The 16581-nt window shown below is 47.2% G+C and overlaps 1 long non-coding RNA gene across 1 annotated transcript; it reads right to left on the bottom strand.

Annotated features, from left to right (window-relative positions):
• Positions 1-11280: 11280 nt before the first annotated feature.
• On the bottom strand, positions 11281-14628 carry LOC142301692 (uncharacterized). Its single transcript, XR_012752867.1, has 2 exons — positions 12518-14628; positions 11281-12357 (listed from the first exon to the last, which is right to left on the bottom strand). It is a non-coding gene; the product is annotated as an uncharacterized LOC142301692 (long non-coding RNA).
• Positions 14629-16581: the final 1953 nt, after the last annotated feature.

The following is a 16581-nucleotide window of genomic DNA, read 5'->3' as shown; positions in this document are numbered from 1 at the left end:
CGGGAAAACCAGGCAGTCCAGCTAGGGCAGTGAGAGTGAAAGGAAGTGAAGTGAAGCTGGTGAAGTGGTAAAGGAGGAAAGTAGGAGTAGTGACAGCAAGAAGCCTGAAGTTAGTCCGGGTGTGTGCCCCAAACTGAGACAGCAAGTTTGGCAGACGGCGGTGACCGTCTGCAGGCGAGACTGATTGGAGGTTGCCGAAAGGGCCGTGGACGGGTGGTGACCCGGCGGTACCGGAGCGGTATACGAAGATTAGTCAGCACCAGGGCAGGGGCCTTTCGGATCCCGGCAAGGCTAGGAGTCGCCATAATTTGCCAAATCCGTCAGTGAAGGGGACGATTGTCTCCCAACAACCAAATCCCGTTTGAAGGCAACAGTCCAACCGTTAAGGGGAGACATCGCCACCGCCAAGGCACCAGTTTCCCAGGGCCAGTGCCTGCGGGCAAGAGTGGAGCTCCTCCGGTTCATATCTAAGCTGGGGAGCGGGTTACCGGTGGGAACCCATCGCTACCAAACAACAACACATAGGTGCAGGGAAGAGACCGTCACCGTCAACTGCAGGAGACATCGGCAACGTAACCGTCTGAGGGACCCGTCCAACCAGCCGTTTGTTTACCGAGAACTGTGTCGTGTTTACTGGCTGAGTGAGTACCTCCGTGCCGTGTGGCACAGCGCTGCCCCTGCGCCCCTGCACCTCCACAGGCCCCTAGCCCGCCTGTCCACCATCCCAACTCCATCACTGGGCCCCGGGATCACCAACCCCTACCCACGGAGGGGCCACACAACAACTGGCTGCTCCATACCATCACTCCCGGGATCCCCAGCCAGAGCAGCGGTGGTGTACACTCAATCACCACAACCGTGGGTGGCGTCACGGACAATAAACAATCCCCACACCCAAACCCCCTTTCACTCACGGGCGAGGAGTGCCGCTAGAGTCCCCGGGATCCGGCCCATCGCTCGAGCCACCAAGCAGCAGGCCGCAGCAGCCGCGGCAGCTGGACCTGAGCAGTGGGAGAGCGCGGCGTCCCCTCCTCCGCCCGCGACAACTTGGCGTCACGAACAGGATCTTACCGCTCTGCCATCTGGTAGAGGTGCGCCTTGTTACCGCCGGAGGTGTCCGGCCAGAAAATTTCAGAAGCCGCCATCTTTGGCGCGAAGAGTTCCCACTCGAGCGTCTTCTCGAGTAGCAGAGGCGCGAAGGCCAAAACCCCGCCCTGATAGAGGAGGGGCCGGAAAGAAGCTAAGGGGGACGGAAACAAGATGTCTGCGCCTGACGGAGCCGCTGGAGGAGCGGTGGTCCCAGCCGCGGTGGCACCCGTGGATGGGAATGGGCCTGCCCAGGTCCCGGCCGCGCTGACAGGAGGTGCCGCTGCCCCCGCTCTCGCTCAGGTGATGCCATTCTCCTTGCCCTATACGCCCGGAGCTACCTGGCTACCGCAGTATGACGGGAAACCTGATGTTTTACAGGTCTTCCGTAAAAAACTTAATCCGCTTTTGGAATTGTACCCCCTAACTGATAAGCAACGTGCAGCGGTAGTGCTGGGCCAGCTAACCGGCGCGGCTGAGCAGGAAGTGGAGACCTGGGCCGAGGGGGACCGGCTCTCTGTAGCCACCATATTTGAGAAGCTACAGACTGCCTTTGAGACCCGTACCGAAGCTGAGCTGAGGATGCAGTTTTACCAGTGCCGGCAACGGCCTGTGGATAGCATTCGGGACTACGCTTTACGCCTGCAAACCGCTCTTCGCACCCTAAAGCGGGTAGATACCATCAATGAGGCGGACAGCAACAAGATGCTGGTAGAGCAATTTGTGCAGGGGATGAGCTCCTCTGAGGATCGCAAACAGCTCCGGCTGTGGGCCCTGGAACACCCGGATGTGGACTTTGCTGTGTTAAAGGAACGGGCCATTAAAGCGCTGCAACCCCCAGCTTCAGAAATCTCGGAGCCAGCCCCGTGGCCAATTGAGACAGCCCCCGTCGTGGTGGCCCCTGCTCCACCAGCCTCTCCAATGCCTACAGCTCCCAGCAGCACAATGGAAGAGCTGGCAGCCCAGGTCCGCCGCATGGACGGAGACCTTGCCAAGATTCTTGCTGCACTCCAACCTTTGACCAGATCCCAGCCTCCACCCAGGATACAGCTCGCCGACAGCCCTGAGGATGTTCCCTGGATGCAGCGGAGAAGTGCTAACAACTCACGGAACAGGCCTTCCACCTGCTACAAGTGCAACAAGCCTGGCCATTACTTCCGACAGTGCCCGTTAAACGAGCAACCCCTGGGGCCACGGGCCAATCCTCAGGAGTAGAACCCCGTGGCCCTCCAGACTGGCGGGACCGGTATATCGGTGCCCGTCCCATCATTCCCTTGGCTGTGGACGGCATCCCGGTGATGGCTCTCTTGGACACTGGATCACAGGTAACCACCATACCATACACCTTATACCAGCGGTATTGGGGGACAGACGAGCTGGCACCCCCAGATACTAGTATAACACTGATTGCCGCTGATGGACTGCCATTGACCGAAGTGGGGTATAAACAAGTGGCTATGACTGTGGGGCGAGCTGAACTGCAACACCAGGGTATGATTGTGATTATGAACGAACCCAGTGACCATAACCCGAAGATAGTGCTAGGAACCAATGTGATGGAGCACTGCATGGGTGATGTGTTGGCCCTACTGCAGCAGTTGGCCGCCACGGCGGCGGGAAGCCGGCAGAGAGCTGTGCAGCATGAGATCCGAGCCCTGATGTACCGCCAACATGTGAACTCAACAGGAGGAGAGATTGGTGGAGTGAGAGTGATGGATGCTGCTCCATTGATTGTACCCCCTAGGAGTGAAATGATGATTTGGTGTAGAGCGGCAGTAGGGCCTCAGGGGCATGACTACCCTGCCATGATAGAGCCCATGCCCTCTGAACACTGGCCCACCGTAATGGCCGCCCGAGGTGTGGTAGATGTAAAGAAGGGGAGAGTGCCCGTGAGGGTGCTGAATTGTGGGGAGGAAGAAGTCAGGTTTCCCCGGTATGCCACCCTTGCCAAACTGCTCACCCTAGATCCCCACACGATTCACGAGGCAGCTCCCCCGGTCTCTCCACCTACTGCCAGCACTCACCCGCCTCAAGGGGAGTTAAATGAGTGGCACCAATAGCTACATGTGGGCACTGACGATACCCCTACACATCACAAAGAGGGGGTGTACAGGGTGGTGCGGGAGTATGAGCAAGTTTTCAGCAAACATCCCTTAGACTTTGGGCAGATTAAAGGGGTCCAACACCACATCCCCACCGGCGAGCACCCCCCTATCAAAGAGAGGTACAGGCCTATTCCCCCTGCGCATTATCAGTGCGCCAAAGATATGTTGAGGAACATGAAGGAGGCAGGGGTTATTCGGGACAGCTGTAGTCCCTGGGCTGCCCCGTTGGTGCTGGTCAAGAAGAAGGATGGCACCATGCGGATGTGTGTGGACTACCGAAAGATTAACCAGATAACGCATAAAGATGCTTATCCGCTGCCCCGTATTGAAGAGTCTTTGGCCGCACTGAGGACTGCAAATTACTTCTCTACCCTTGACCTTACCAGTGGATACTGGCAAGTGGCAGTGGCGCCGGAGGACCGGGAGAAAACCGCCTTCACCACCCCGATGGGGCTCTTTGAATTCAATAGTATGCCGTTCGGGCTGTGCAATGCCCCAGGAACCTTCCAACGGCTGATGGAGTGCTGTCTGGGACATCTAAACTTCGAGACCGTCCTATTATACTTGGATGATGTGATTGTGTACTCCCAGACGTATGAAGCCCATCTGGAGCACCTGGCCGAGGTGTTTGCGTCCCTTGCCAAATATGGGATGAAGTTGAAGCCCTCCAAGTGTCACCTGCTGAAGCCCAGAGTGCAGTACCTGGGGCACGTGTTAAGTGCAGATGGTGTCGCCCCCGACCCTGAGAAGATCACTGCCATCCAAGGCTGGCCGAGACCAACCCCAGTGAGGGAAGTAAGGCAGTTTCTGGGTCTGGTGGGGTACTACCGGCGCTTTATCAAAGGGTACACGAAGATGGCTGCCCCCATGCAAGATCTCCTCGTGGGAAAGACCAAAGGTGGTAGACCCATCGGAGCACCACTGGTGTGGGAAGAAAGGCATGAGGAATCCTTCTGCCAGCTGAAAGCGGCCTTGACCGGGGAAGAGGTCCTAGCGTATCCTGACTATGGCTGCCCATTCATCCTCTACACCGACGCCAGCAATGTGGGATTGGGGGCCGTCCTGTCCCAGGTCCAGGATGGGAAGGAGAAAGTGATTGCTTATGCTAGCCGGAAGCTTCGGCCAACTGAAAGGAACCCTGAGAACTACAGCTCCTTCAAGCTCGAGCTCCTGGCATTGGTATGGGCTATCACCGAGCGGTTTCGCCACTACTTGGCCGCAGCAAAATTCACCGCTTTCACGGACAACAATCCGTTGACTCACCTGGACACGGCCAAGTTGGGCGCGTTGGAGCAACGGTGGGTGGCCCGGCTAGCCAACTATGACTTCACTATCAAGTACAGAGCTGGTCGTGTCAACATTAATGCTGATGCACTCTCTCGGATGCCCCATTTGTCAGTAGAAGGGTGCGAGGATGACGACCTCGAAGAGATCGAGTTGCCTGCATTTCACCGGCCCCCAACGGAGAAGGTACAGGTCCACCAACAACGGGTGAACCTGGATCCACTGCCCAGTCAGGAGTGGCAGGAGGCTCAAAACCAGGCGCCGGCTGTCCGCCTCGTCAAGACCCTGGTGGAACAAGGCGCTGTTGGGATGGACCCTGCCGCCCCAGCTGAAGCTCAACGCTTGTGGAAGGAACGGAAATGGCTGTATCTACATCAAGGGAAGCTGTACCGTGAGCTGATCAACCCGAAGACTCATGAGAAAACCTGCTATTTGGTTATTCCCCAAGCTGATGTGGCCACTGTTTTGCGGGCATACCATGATGGTGCCGGACACTTCTGATGGAAGAAGCTGGAGATGCTATTGAGGGAGCGGTTCTATTGGAGTGGGATGCGGGAGTCGGTAGAAAATCCACTTATATCCTCAACCAAGAATATATGATGCCAAACTTCCTTAAAAATACTTTATTAATTTATTCAGCAAATAAAAACACATAAACAACCATAAAGGCACAGCAGGGTAGAGAAATGTACAACTGTGACTCCCACAAATTGGGGGAGGGTGGGTGGGGACCGAAAAATAGATCTTAACACCTTATATAGTACGGTATTATAGCACCATCCTCGGTCTGTATTCACATGCTGTAAATATATGGAGATTAAATTACTAATCACATAACCTACATGGGAAAACCTAGGGAGAATCCCCCATGAGCACACTGGTTCAACAAACTACCACAAGTATCCACAAAAATACCATAATTCAAAAGTGTAAGTACACCTATAGCAATACATAGAACACAGTCCGCTCACCTAGGAAACCCAGGTCCCATACAGCGATAGTAGAGCAAATCACACTTATAGTTTTAGAAAACATCCATATTTATTAAGTCCCCCGTGGATTATCAACACACCTATGGACCACAAGGGGGGCCTCCCAGCCTAACAATTAGCCTGCTGGTATTCCCCAAATGGGGCTTTATTTCCTAGGAGCACCCGCACCCTCTCGCCCCCAGAACTCTGGAGTTGAGAGGTGTGCGGCTCCCAGTCCAAAGTGTGTGACCCACTGGTTAGAGCAAAAAATGCACATAAAAAAATACAGCATATATTACAATGATATAGTATGGGCATACAGACCTGACCAAATGTAAACGGATCCCACCCACCAGACGCCTCAACGCGTTTCACCGCCTAGGGCTTCCTCAGGAGGCAGATACACACGCTACATAACTAGTATCCCTTATATATTCACCTAAAGATCTCTGCATGTGGTCCATAATTGCCTAATGCGTTCCATGTTTGTCGGCGCGGCATAGTTCCAGCCCGAGGGCAAAGCGGAAATTACCTCACTTCTGTTTCCGGCCTGAGGAGGGACACACGCAGGCCCGGCAGCCATGGCAACGCGATGCCACCACTACCGGGCATGCGCGCGGCCCCCACACTGCGGCCGTACTTCAGAGCGAGGTGTCCTCCAGCCCGAAATAACCCGCGCTCAACATGGATAGCTCAACGGCAATAATAGCACCCACGGCATGAACCACACGCATCCACTCCCCAGGATCGAGAACCACCCAATTATCACATGTACCTCTCTATTTTATTATATGAATAACGATTCAATAATACTCACGGATCGATTTATATTATCACATCACTAGCTCGGACGATATAGTAAGAATCACCCATTAACCCATTATGGACCATATGAACTGCACATTCCCATTTCCCATACCAATATCAATTTGAAAGCCCAAATATCATATTTCCCATTTATCTTATATACACCCCCAATAGGGAGGAGAGAATCATTAAATAAACCCCCTACAGCATTAAAGATCACCCTCCTATACCCAGCAACCATGCTAGAACTGGCTGGATTTTTAGAAAACCCCACTTCCTGCAGAGGTTATCACCCCACCACCCCCCTCTTTGGAGGAAATCCCCCACAGTATCCAACCATATCCCTATATTTTAATCCCATCACAAATCAATTAATCAAGGGTGGGAATGGGGGGAAAAAAGGGAAGGAAAAAAAGGGGGGGGTGGTGCGGGTGCGGGTGCTCCTAGGAAATAAAGCCCCATTTGGGGAATACCAGCAGGCTAATTGTTAGTCTGGGAGGCCCCCCTTGTGGTCCATAGGTGTGTTGATAATCCACGGGGGACTTAATAAATATGGATGTTTTCTAAAACTATAAGTGTGATTTGCTCTACTATCGCTGTATGGGACCTGGGTTTCCTAGGTTTACACTTTTGAATTATGGTATTTTTGTGGATACTTGTGGTAGTTTGTTGAACCAGTGTGCTCATGGGGGATTCTCCCTAGGTTTTCCCATGTAGGTTATGTGATTAGTAATTTAATCTCTATATATTTACAGCATGTGAATACAGACCGAGGATGGTGCTATAATACCGTACTATATAAGGTGTTAAGATCTATTTTTCGGTCCCCACCCACCCTCCCCCAATTCGTGGGAGTCACAGTTGTACATTTCTCTACCCTGCTGTGCCTTTATGGTTGTTTATGTGTTTTTATTTGCTGAATAAATTAATAAAGTATTTTTAAGGAAATTTGGCATCATATATTCTTGGTTGAGGTTATAAGTGGATTTACTGTTTGGTAAGATGCAATCCTGACTATGTCAGTACAAAAATGTGGAATATGTGGTTATGGGAGTCGGTAGAAGCCTGGTGCCGAGAGTGTGGTCCGTGCACGCTGAGGAGGAAGGATGAGGCCAGCCAGAGGGCGCCCCTACACCCGATCATCACACATCAGCCGCTGGAGCTAGTCGCCCTGGACCACGTCAAGCTCACCCCCAGTCGAAGTGGGTACGCCTACGCGTTGACCATAGTAGACCACTATTCAAGATTCATGGTGGTTGTCCCAGTTAAGGACCTAACTGGTCGAACTGCCGCTAGAGCGTTCCAGGCTTATTTCTGCCGACCACATGGATATCCAGAAAAGGTGCTTACTGACCAAGGCCCGGCTTTTGAAGCAGAGGTGTTCCACGAGTTCTGTCAGTTGTACGGCTGTAAGAAGCAAGCACTGTGGAAAAAAGAAACGCAATAGGGTCTCACCCGAGTAATTTTAGGGTGATAAGAGTAAAATACACTCACCAAATAGAGTTGTGAAAGTCACAACTACTATGCATGCATAGAATCCAGGCCAACGGCAGCAGCACCCAGGACGCAAAACCACCAGTGCGGCTAACTATACTCCAAAGGCGTAGAAATCCCAGCATGAACGCCGGAGGCGGGGTGAATAAAGTTCAGAGCGTGGGAAAAAACGAAGTGCGCATGTCAAGGATTAAGATAGGGAGCTAGTGTGTCACCCGAGACAAAGCTCCGAGAAAAAAAATATATATACAGGCATCTAGAAAACCCTCATAACCCGTCATTCTGACAGGCGGATAATATATTCAAAGTGCATTGTGCATTATATGTACTAGTAAATAATATGTAATAATAATAAAACCAATAACCACTCATAGGAAGCAATAACAGAATATTTGAAATATACGCATACAGGAACACTGGCGCGGCCTTGAAAGCCCTACTTCACTACTCTCCGTTATCAGCCATCCTGGGTGCTGCTGCCGTTGGCCTGGATTCTATGCATGCATAGTAGTTGTGACTTTCACAACTCTATTTGGTGAGTGTATTTTACTCTTATCACCCTAAAATTACTCGGATGAGACCCTATTGCGCTTCTTTTTTCCACAGTGCTTGCTTCTTCCTGTTATTTGGACCTGGCGTGACCAGTTCCTTTCTTCTCGTGGATACAGCAGCAGAGGGTCAGAAACATGGATTATTTCAACCATCGACTTACGTCCAGAGAAAAATTGATCCTACAGACAGTAGGTGCATATGAGAATCATAATGCAGATTGGGATCTTGACTTACCCAACATATACACTGAAGAGGATACGGTGACTTTGAAGAAACTATTTCTACGTTTGGGGGACCTACTTAAGGAGGAACTAAGGTTTGGGCTTGATGCCAGATTTCTTTCTATTTATATGGAGGAGAAACTATGCCCTAGGGGCTTAAGGGTCAAGCATGACTCTCCTTTTCCCGCAGACCCTATTTTTACGTCTGAGTGGGATGGGATTCTTAAGAACTGCATGCAGGCAATGTTACAATGCCTATATAAAAAAAGAACTTTGATTGCCAATGAAGCTACAGTAAATATTAATGAACTTTATAAGGATCTTACCCGTTATGATCTCCATCCTGAATACAGAATCTTGAACTCTGATATTAACACAAAGCTCACACAATTAGAACAGGACACTATATTTAGGAAATCTAAAAAACTTCAACGTGATAGGCAGGACATGATCTCGATAAAACCCCTTACTTCCAATAATAAAATAACAGACAGGGGATCCTTTAATCAGAGACCTAGATTGAATAGTCATCATAGAAATTTTTATAACAGTAAATTTCATAATAAGAGATCCAATTCTTTTACCAAAAATAAACCCTTATCTCATACCGATGAGAGCAATTTGGTTAAAACTAGTGATGAGCGAGTACTAAAAAGCTCGGGTGCTCGAGGCTCGGGCCGAGCATCCCAAGATACTCGTGTACTCGGCCCGAGCACCGAGCCCAATGTTATCCTATGGGAGACCCGAGTATTTTTGTGAAATGACCCCCGGCAGCATGTAGAAACCCTAGAAATGGCACAAAAGTCTCAGAAGAGTGCTCAAATGACATGGCAACAGCATGGGGAAGACCCCTTGAAGCATTTATCACTCAAAAGTCACAGCTGTGAACAATTTTGTCCGCGTTTTACACCATTTTTACGGACTCACCAGAAAACCTTCAAAAATGACACCAAAATGAATTTTCATGGCGGAAATGTTAAGGGCACATACCCAATAGTGAGATAGAGCTAATGTATGTTACTTTTTGAGATCAATACATGAAAGATTTTACGTAAAACATTGTGTGGCACTCCGATGAGAAGAGACGTACATAAAGGCCTCTGAGTCTAATGTGCCCATTTTGAGGAAGTGAGTCTTTGTAGTATTTTCCTTTGCCAGGGCAGTCCAAAATTGTGAGGTTCACCAATGCCCCTGCATACAGACGTGCATGATGGCCTGTAAACCTAAAGTGCCCATTGTAAGGAAGTGGGTCTATTGTAGTATAGCCCTTAGGCAGGGCAGCCAAAAATTGGGAGGCTCCACGTTGTCCCTTGATAGAGACGTGCATGAGGGCCTCAAAACATTAAGTGTCCATTGTCAGGAAGTGGGTGTATTATAGTATAGCCCTTTGGCAGGGCAGCCAAAAATTGGGAGGCTCCACGTTGTCCCTGCATACAGACGTGCATGAGGGCCTCAAAACATTAAGTGTCCATTGTCAGGAAGTGGGTGTATTATAGTATAGCCCTTTGGCAGGGCAGCTAAAAATTGGGAGGCTCCACGTTGTCCCTGGGTAGAGACGTGCATGAGGGCCTCAAAACATTAAGTGTCCATTGTCAGGAAGTGGGTGTATTATAGTATAGCCCTTTGGCAGGGCAGCCAAAAATTGGGAGGCTCCACATTGTCCCTGGATAGAGACGTGCATGAGGGCCTCAAAACATTAAGTATCTATTGTCAGGAAGTGGGTGTATTATAGTATAGCCCTTTGGCAGGGCAGCCAAAAATTGGGAGGCTCCACGTTGTCCCTGGATAGAGACGTGCATGAGGGCCTCAAAACATTAAGTGTCCATTGTCAGGAAGTGGGTGTATTATAGTATAGCCCTTTGGCAGGGCAGCCAAAAATTGGGAGGCTCCACGTTGTCCCTGGATAGAGACGTGCATGAGGGCCTCAAAACATTAAGTGTCCATTGTCAGGAAGTGGGTGTATTATAGTATAGCCCTTTGGCAGGGCAACCAAAAATTGGGAGGCTCCACGTTGTCCCTGGATAGAGACGTGCATGAGGGCCTCAAAACATTAAGTGTCCATTGTCAGGAAGTGGGTGTATTATAGTATAGCCCTTTGGCAGGGCAGCCAAAAATTGGGAGGCTCGACGTTGTCCCTGGATAGAGACGTGCATGAGGGCCTCAAAACATTAAGTGTCCATTGTCAGGAAGTGGGTGTATTATAGTATAGCCCTTTGGCAGGGCAGCCAAAAATTGGGAGGCTCCACATTGTCCCTGGATAGAGACGTGCATGAGGGCCTCAAAACATTGTTCCCATTGCAAAGGAGCGGGTCTCCTGTCGTTGTAATGTCCATTCTGCAAAGAATGGGCGAAAAAATTTACCACTGGGGGTATACCTGAAACAAAGGCCTAACTATTGTAACGGTCATCATGGTGGCGCATGAGGAGAAGGAGGAGCAGTCCAGCGATTATCCAAAGTCCAGAAGTGTGTACCCATGGGTGACTGGAGGTACATGGCAAATTCCCGTTACAAACTTTAAATTCCGCTCTCATTTGCTGGTGGTGTGGTGAAGTCTGGCCCAATCCAACCCTTGTTCATCTTGATCAGAGTCAGCCTGTCAGCATTTTCAGTTGACAGGTGGGTGCGTTTGTCAAGGGAGGAATTTTGGGTCAAGACTGCTAATGGAGTCTTCGTTTAGGATCCAGAGACGGTGCCCCATTAATGCTGTATACCAGTGCCGATATATATCAATGTATATAAGACAAAGAACACAGACATGCTCTCTTTTCAGCCAGCATCACCAACTGACTTGGTTTTAATGAGATAGATCCAATTATACAGTAAGTAAGCCTAAATAACCTTGAAACTAACGAAGGAGTGCATTCACTCCCCAATTTCTCACATCACTCCTGCCCTCCCGTACATTCCTTTTGTGTGAACATTACTGATAAGAGTTTATAGCTTCACATCTGGCTTCATCATCTTTAGTTAACTCCTTCATGATTATACAACTTTGAATTATACTATAGGTCTGTGCAATTGCTACACAGACAGACAGATAATTTTGCATCTACATCTACATTTTGATTTAGTTATATACACAGATATTCTTATTACGTTTAAATAAACATACTACAGCTCAGGTGACCTCCACAGTCCCCCCTTTAATAAAATATCTGTGAATATTATTAACCTTAAATTTAAAAATTTTCCCCATTTAGATATATTTTATTATTTGGGACTTATTTGTGACCTATTGCCCTTGGGACTTTAATTATATCTATATCTATATATGCGGGCTTTTCATGAAATCGGTTGTTTAATTTAACACTATAGGCTTTTTTTTGCTCCCCCCCTTAAGTACTTATTTTTATTTATTAAATATAACTCTATGATTTATAGGGGCTATTAGAATTGGCGTTATTACTCTTATTAGGGCACATTATCCTGATTAGGAAAAATTGAATCTAAACCTTATTTAAAAATTAGCACATAATTAAAAAAACAAAAAACAAAAGGACATTTGGAAATTGTCCATGGTTCTTCTTTCTGGATATTAAACAAAAAGGAGGATGCTTAGTCAGTGCTAGTCCACTTAGGGCCACTTTGTGAACCTGGATAATCTGCTCTTGATAAAAAACAACAAAACATGATGAGGCTTCATGTGAACAGTTTGTGGCCCAGACTTGGAAAAACCTTCTGGAATAATGGGTTGAATAGCAGCCGCTTTCTGCTTCGGTTGTGTTGGGTCCATTGGTTTTTGAGATGTGACGTCAAGTCGCGTGTCACTGCCAGTGCTCCGCAGACTAGGCCGGAGAGACATCAGCCTGATGGGATAGGCTCTTCCAAAACTTTTCCTGAAATGAGATTTTCCATATCTAGCATTTTGTATTAAGGAAAATTACTGAAATTAGTAGGAAACAAAAACATTTGTAATGGTTAGATTACATTAACCAAACCACATTTTTGGGTCTATGAAATGGCTGAATTAAGTATTTTCGACTACTCAATTCGTACCTTCAACAGTCCTCCCCTTGACTTATTTCTGCCATTTCCAAATACTAAGGGTACCGTGTTCCCTTAGGAAAAGAGGAAGAAAGATCTGTTGGGAAATCCTGCCTGACTGAACGTTGAGGCATGGGTGGAGAGGGGAATGGGATTTCTTCACCGGTTTGAGACCAAGGACCCCTAGGCGAGTCCTCACCCTTTGTAGTTGGACTTTCCCATGTCTCAAGTTTCTCTAAGTCCTCTCTTCTGTTTCGGCAATGATGGTTTGGGACTGTACAGGTTTTTTGTAAAGGATAAATATAAGCAGGACGGTCAGTGCAGCTTCTGTGGATCGACCCTTCTGCAATGCGGGGCGTGAATCTATGTTGTCCTGCCGTTGAGCTTTATCGAAATTTCTGTGTCCTTTTAGGATTAATCAGTCTCCGGACCGAAAACCATATACTACTAACTCTGATTTAGGATCTGGAATTAGAAAATACACTTGTTTATTTCACTAATTAGTCAATCATATGAAAATTATACATGGTTTGCGCTAGACCAAAGAAAAACATTTTACATTGGAACCTGTTTATTACTAAAGAGAAACACAACACACACTAAAGAGAAATACAACACGCATTGATTTACAACTTATCAGTTTGTTTGTTTGTTTACATACCACTTGCATTATGTGGATTTTCAGCAATGACGTCGTTTTCTGCACTGGAAAGCCTCTGACCAGACCTGGAAAGAAATCTACACAACACGCACAGACTTGCATACAACGTGCTCATGATAAACATCTATAATCAGTTTGCAGTCTCTAAGAATGGGTAGAGCAGGTGCAGGGTGTTTCTACGGACTCTTTACAGTTTTTCCTCATTGTTTTAAAAACGTGCTTCACAAGACTGGGTGAGTTTATCTACCTGGGTACTGAACCCTGGCGTCACCAAAGCGCACACTGATATCTAACTTTCACAGATGTTAGTCCATGTTACTTGGGCCATCATTAAGAAGAGATCTCATGGCAGAGAAAGCTTACCACCCTTCATCCACAGACCTTCCTCAGTCAGCCGGCTCCCTGCGTCTCGCACTCCACTTCTTATTGGTTCACTTTTTCCTGTAGGGATTTAAGAACACAAGGAGCGACAGAAGTCACTGACGTGACCGGTGTCACCGAGACATGGCCTTTATGCATGGTAAAGGACTCCTCAACTCTAGGCCCGTTCACTGCTTCTTGGTCAGCTGCACCTATACGGGGATCTCCATCCGATTCCATCAGCTCAGATCTAGACTTTCTTTTCGGCGTACCTAGCTTATTTGACAACAGGAAAGATCTACATCCTACATACATTTTGACTATCTTACCTACCTCTGCTCCACCCATCTAGAGAGGCACTTACGTCACTTCCTTCTGTACCGATAGGAGGGGAGGGAGTGGCCTAAATTTAGATTACCTCATGTTGTGTGAACTGTAGCATATCCAGTGCAGAATCGACCACCATCTTGTTCCATCTATAAAAACAAAGACTAAAAGAAATATAGATTAGATCATTCCTATAACAGACATATATTCCTACATTCATAATAATCCAATAAACATGACATAACTGTTGCAAAAAAAAGGCCAGCTTTAAAGCCTGCTTTAAAGCCTATCCAATATGTCTACTGCTGGAAAAATACAATAGATATCTACTTCCTCCCTTTTTATATACTACTTTGGCAAAATATATAGATCTATAACAGTAAACAATAAGATTAACCAACAAATAAATATAACTTATACTCTACTGGGAAATTTTGAAACCTTACAACAGGGTTCATAGATATTCTATATCTACAAAAAAAAAAGGAAAACAATCAATATTGGCAGTTTGTATGCAAAAATAATAAAAAACAAAAACGTAACCATAAAAACGAAAACCTAATTTGTATATTTTAAAAATATACTTTTCCCTGCAAAATTAATTTAATTATTTAAATAGCAGCAGAATACTATTGATAATCTCCTATGAAATTTTGAACTCTAAAGATTAAACAAAATCCACTCCACCAGCCGGAAAAAGCACTGGTTAGTACATAAGACAGAAACAGCTTTGTAAATCTGCTGAAGCTACCTTTTTCCTTTTTTTTTTTTTTTACTTTTCTCTACTTCCTTATTTTTTTTATTGTTTTTTTCTGCTCTCTACAACTTGTGACTAGCAGCAGCTTACTGATAATACTCCCACACATCCCTGCACTGACTTATGCCCCCCCTGACTCCTTCAGGATGCGCGATGTTAGAACAGCTGGTGGGAAAAACAGATACAAGAAAAAAAACCATGGGCAGAACTTTCACTATAGAAATATATAAAATATATTTCTGTACCGTGTCAGCCAGCAGAAACAAAGGTACTACAGAAACATATATTATAGAAACCTTAAGATCTTAAGATTGATGGAGTGGAATGGAGAACATCATTAAAGCGGGTAGCTTGGGATTGGAAATCACTGCAACAAAAACAAGCAGTCCGGGGCTCCCCCCTGTGTCATTAGGGAAGGTTGGGGCAGACTCCTGGGTGCAGCCGGACTGTGGGCAGTATCTTGGAAAATCTCCTAAAACTGATTTAAAGGGATACTATGATACTCTGGGAAAAGGCACACCTGGCTTCAGGTAGATCATTACTGAATCTACAGGGAACACCTTTATTGTAAATGTATGTGTTGCAGGTTTTGGTTACGGTTTTGAGGGTACCTGGCCAAACACTGAGATTTGGAGGTGTGACACTTTCTTTGATAGTGACTAAACTGACCACAACGCCAACAATTCTGTTGCTGGCTCTGCTGGTTTTGTTGATTGGGAGCTACGTATACGGGGTTTGGACTTTGTTGGGGCATGGGCTGTGGCGGGGGCTGCACCGGCACATTTGTATGCACAAATTGATCTTGAGCCCATCTTTTTAAAGCGGCACAATACTGTTGTCCACTTTAAAAAAATAGTGTCATCAGTGCCTGGGTGCATTGGGAGATGGGGCTCCAATAAGAGCCAAAAACTGTCTCCTGCTTTTACTTTGGTGAGATTAACAAGGTCCTTCCGGGCAGCTGAGTATAACTGATGGACCTGTAGCATCTTCCTATAAAATCGCATAGGGTTAATGCTGGGATCTGGCAGGCAGGGGATTAATGCCGCTGACTGGGTGGGGTTGAAAGGGACATATTTAAATGAGGGCTGTTCCTCGTCAGGTTCGGGGTAAGGCTCACTATGTGTCCTAAGGAAAAAAGGGGGATCCAAGGGGAGGGAATTGATAATTGGGGAGTGTGACGGCAGACTGGCCGGTATGGGGAGAGACGGCATTGCAGGTATGGGAGGGAAAAGGGGTATGGGTGTGGAAAGAGTTAAGGGATGCTGTCTAGTGACTGCAGCATCTGTGAATATCTCCGGGACGGGGGAATAGAATGGGGATCAGGTTGTGGGGCAGCAACAAAACAACCTATCGGAGGACCCTCAGATCTGTCCTCAGACTCGGGTAACATATAGTAAAACACAACATCCCCTTGCTCATCTTCATCTTCAATCTCAATATATCTTTCTGATAGCAATGCCTGCGATATTCTGCCAAACAATTCTGCATCATTCAACAATCTCCTGTCTTTTAACTTGCCCTTTTTTGCTTTCAATGCTGTTGCTCATAGTGACGGTTGTAACCGACCTCCTTTTGGTAATTCTAACATTTTAAAAATCTCCAAGGCACGACATACAGCTTTCTTCCCTTCTCTCTGCAACTAGCGCTAACACAGTCTGTGAACCTTCAGGCCTCTCAACTTTCTGTCTCCTCTGTCTGAACATTTTTGCTATCTTGGTGGTGTCTGGATTACACTAATATAACTATGCGGTGAACGTTAGAGTCCGGCCGGCACCTAAGGCTACACCTCTATACTAGCTGGCAACTCCTCAGCTATATAGTAATAAGGGTATCCCGTGATATGGAGGAGGGGTACAAAATGTATTCCCTCCGGACTTGATCAGCTGCACCAAAATTAATGTCCTAATCCCTATCTTCAGCCACGGGAACCCCCTAATAAGGGTATCTCGTGATATGGAGGAGGGGTACAAA

Source organism: Anomaloglossus baeobatrachus, chromosome 4, assembly GCF_048569485.1.
Source record: "Anomaloglossus baeobatrachus isolate aAnoBae1 chromosome 4, aAnoBae1.hap1, whole genome shotgun sequence".
In the NCBI taxonomy this organism is placed as follows: Eukaryota; Metazoa; Chordata; class Amphibia; order Anura; family Aromobatidae; genus Anomaloglossus; species Anomaloglossus baeobatrachus.
This window is presented reverse-complemented; position numbering and strand designations above follow the sequence as displayed.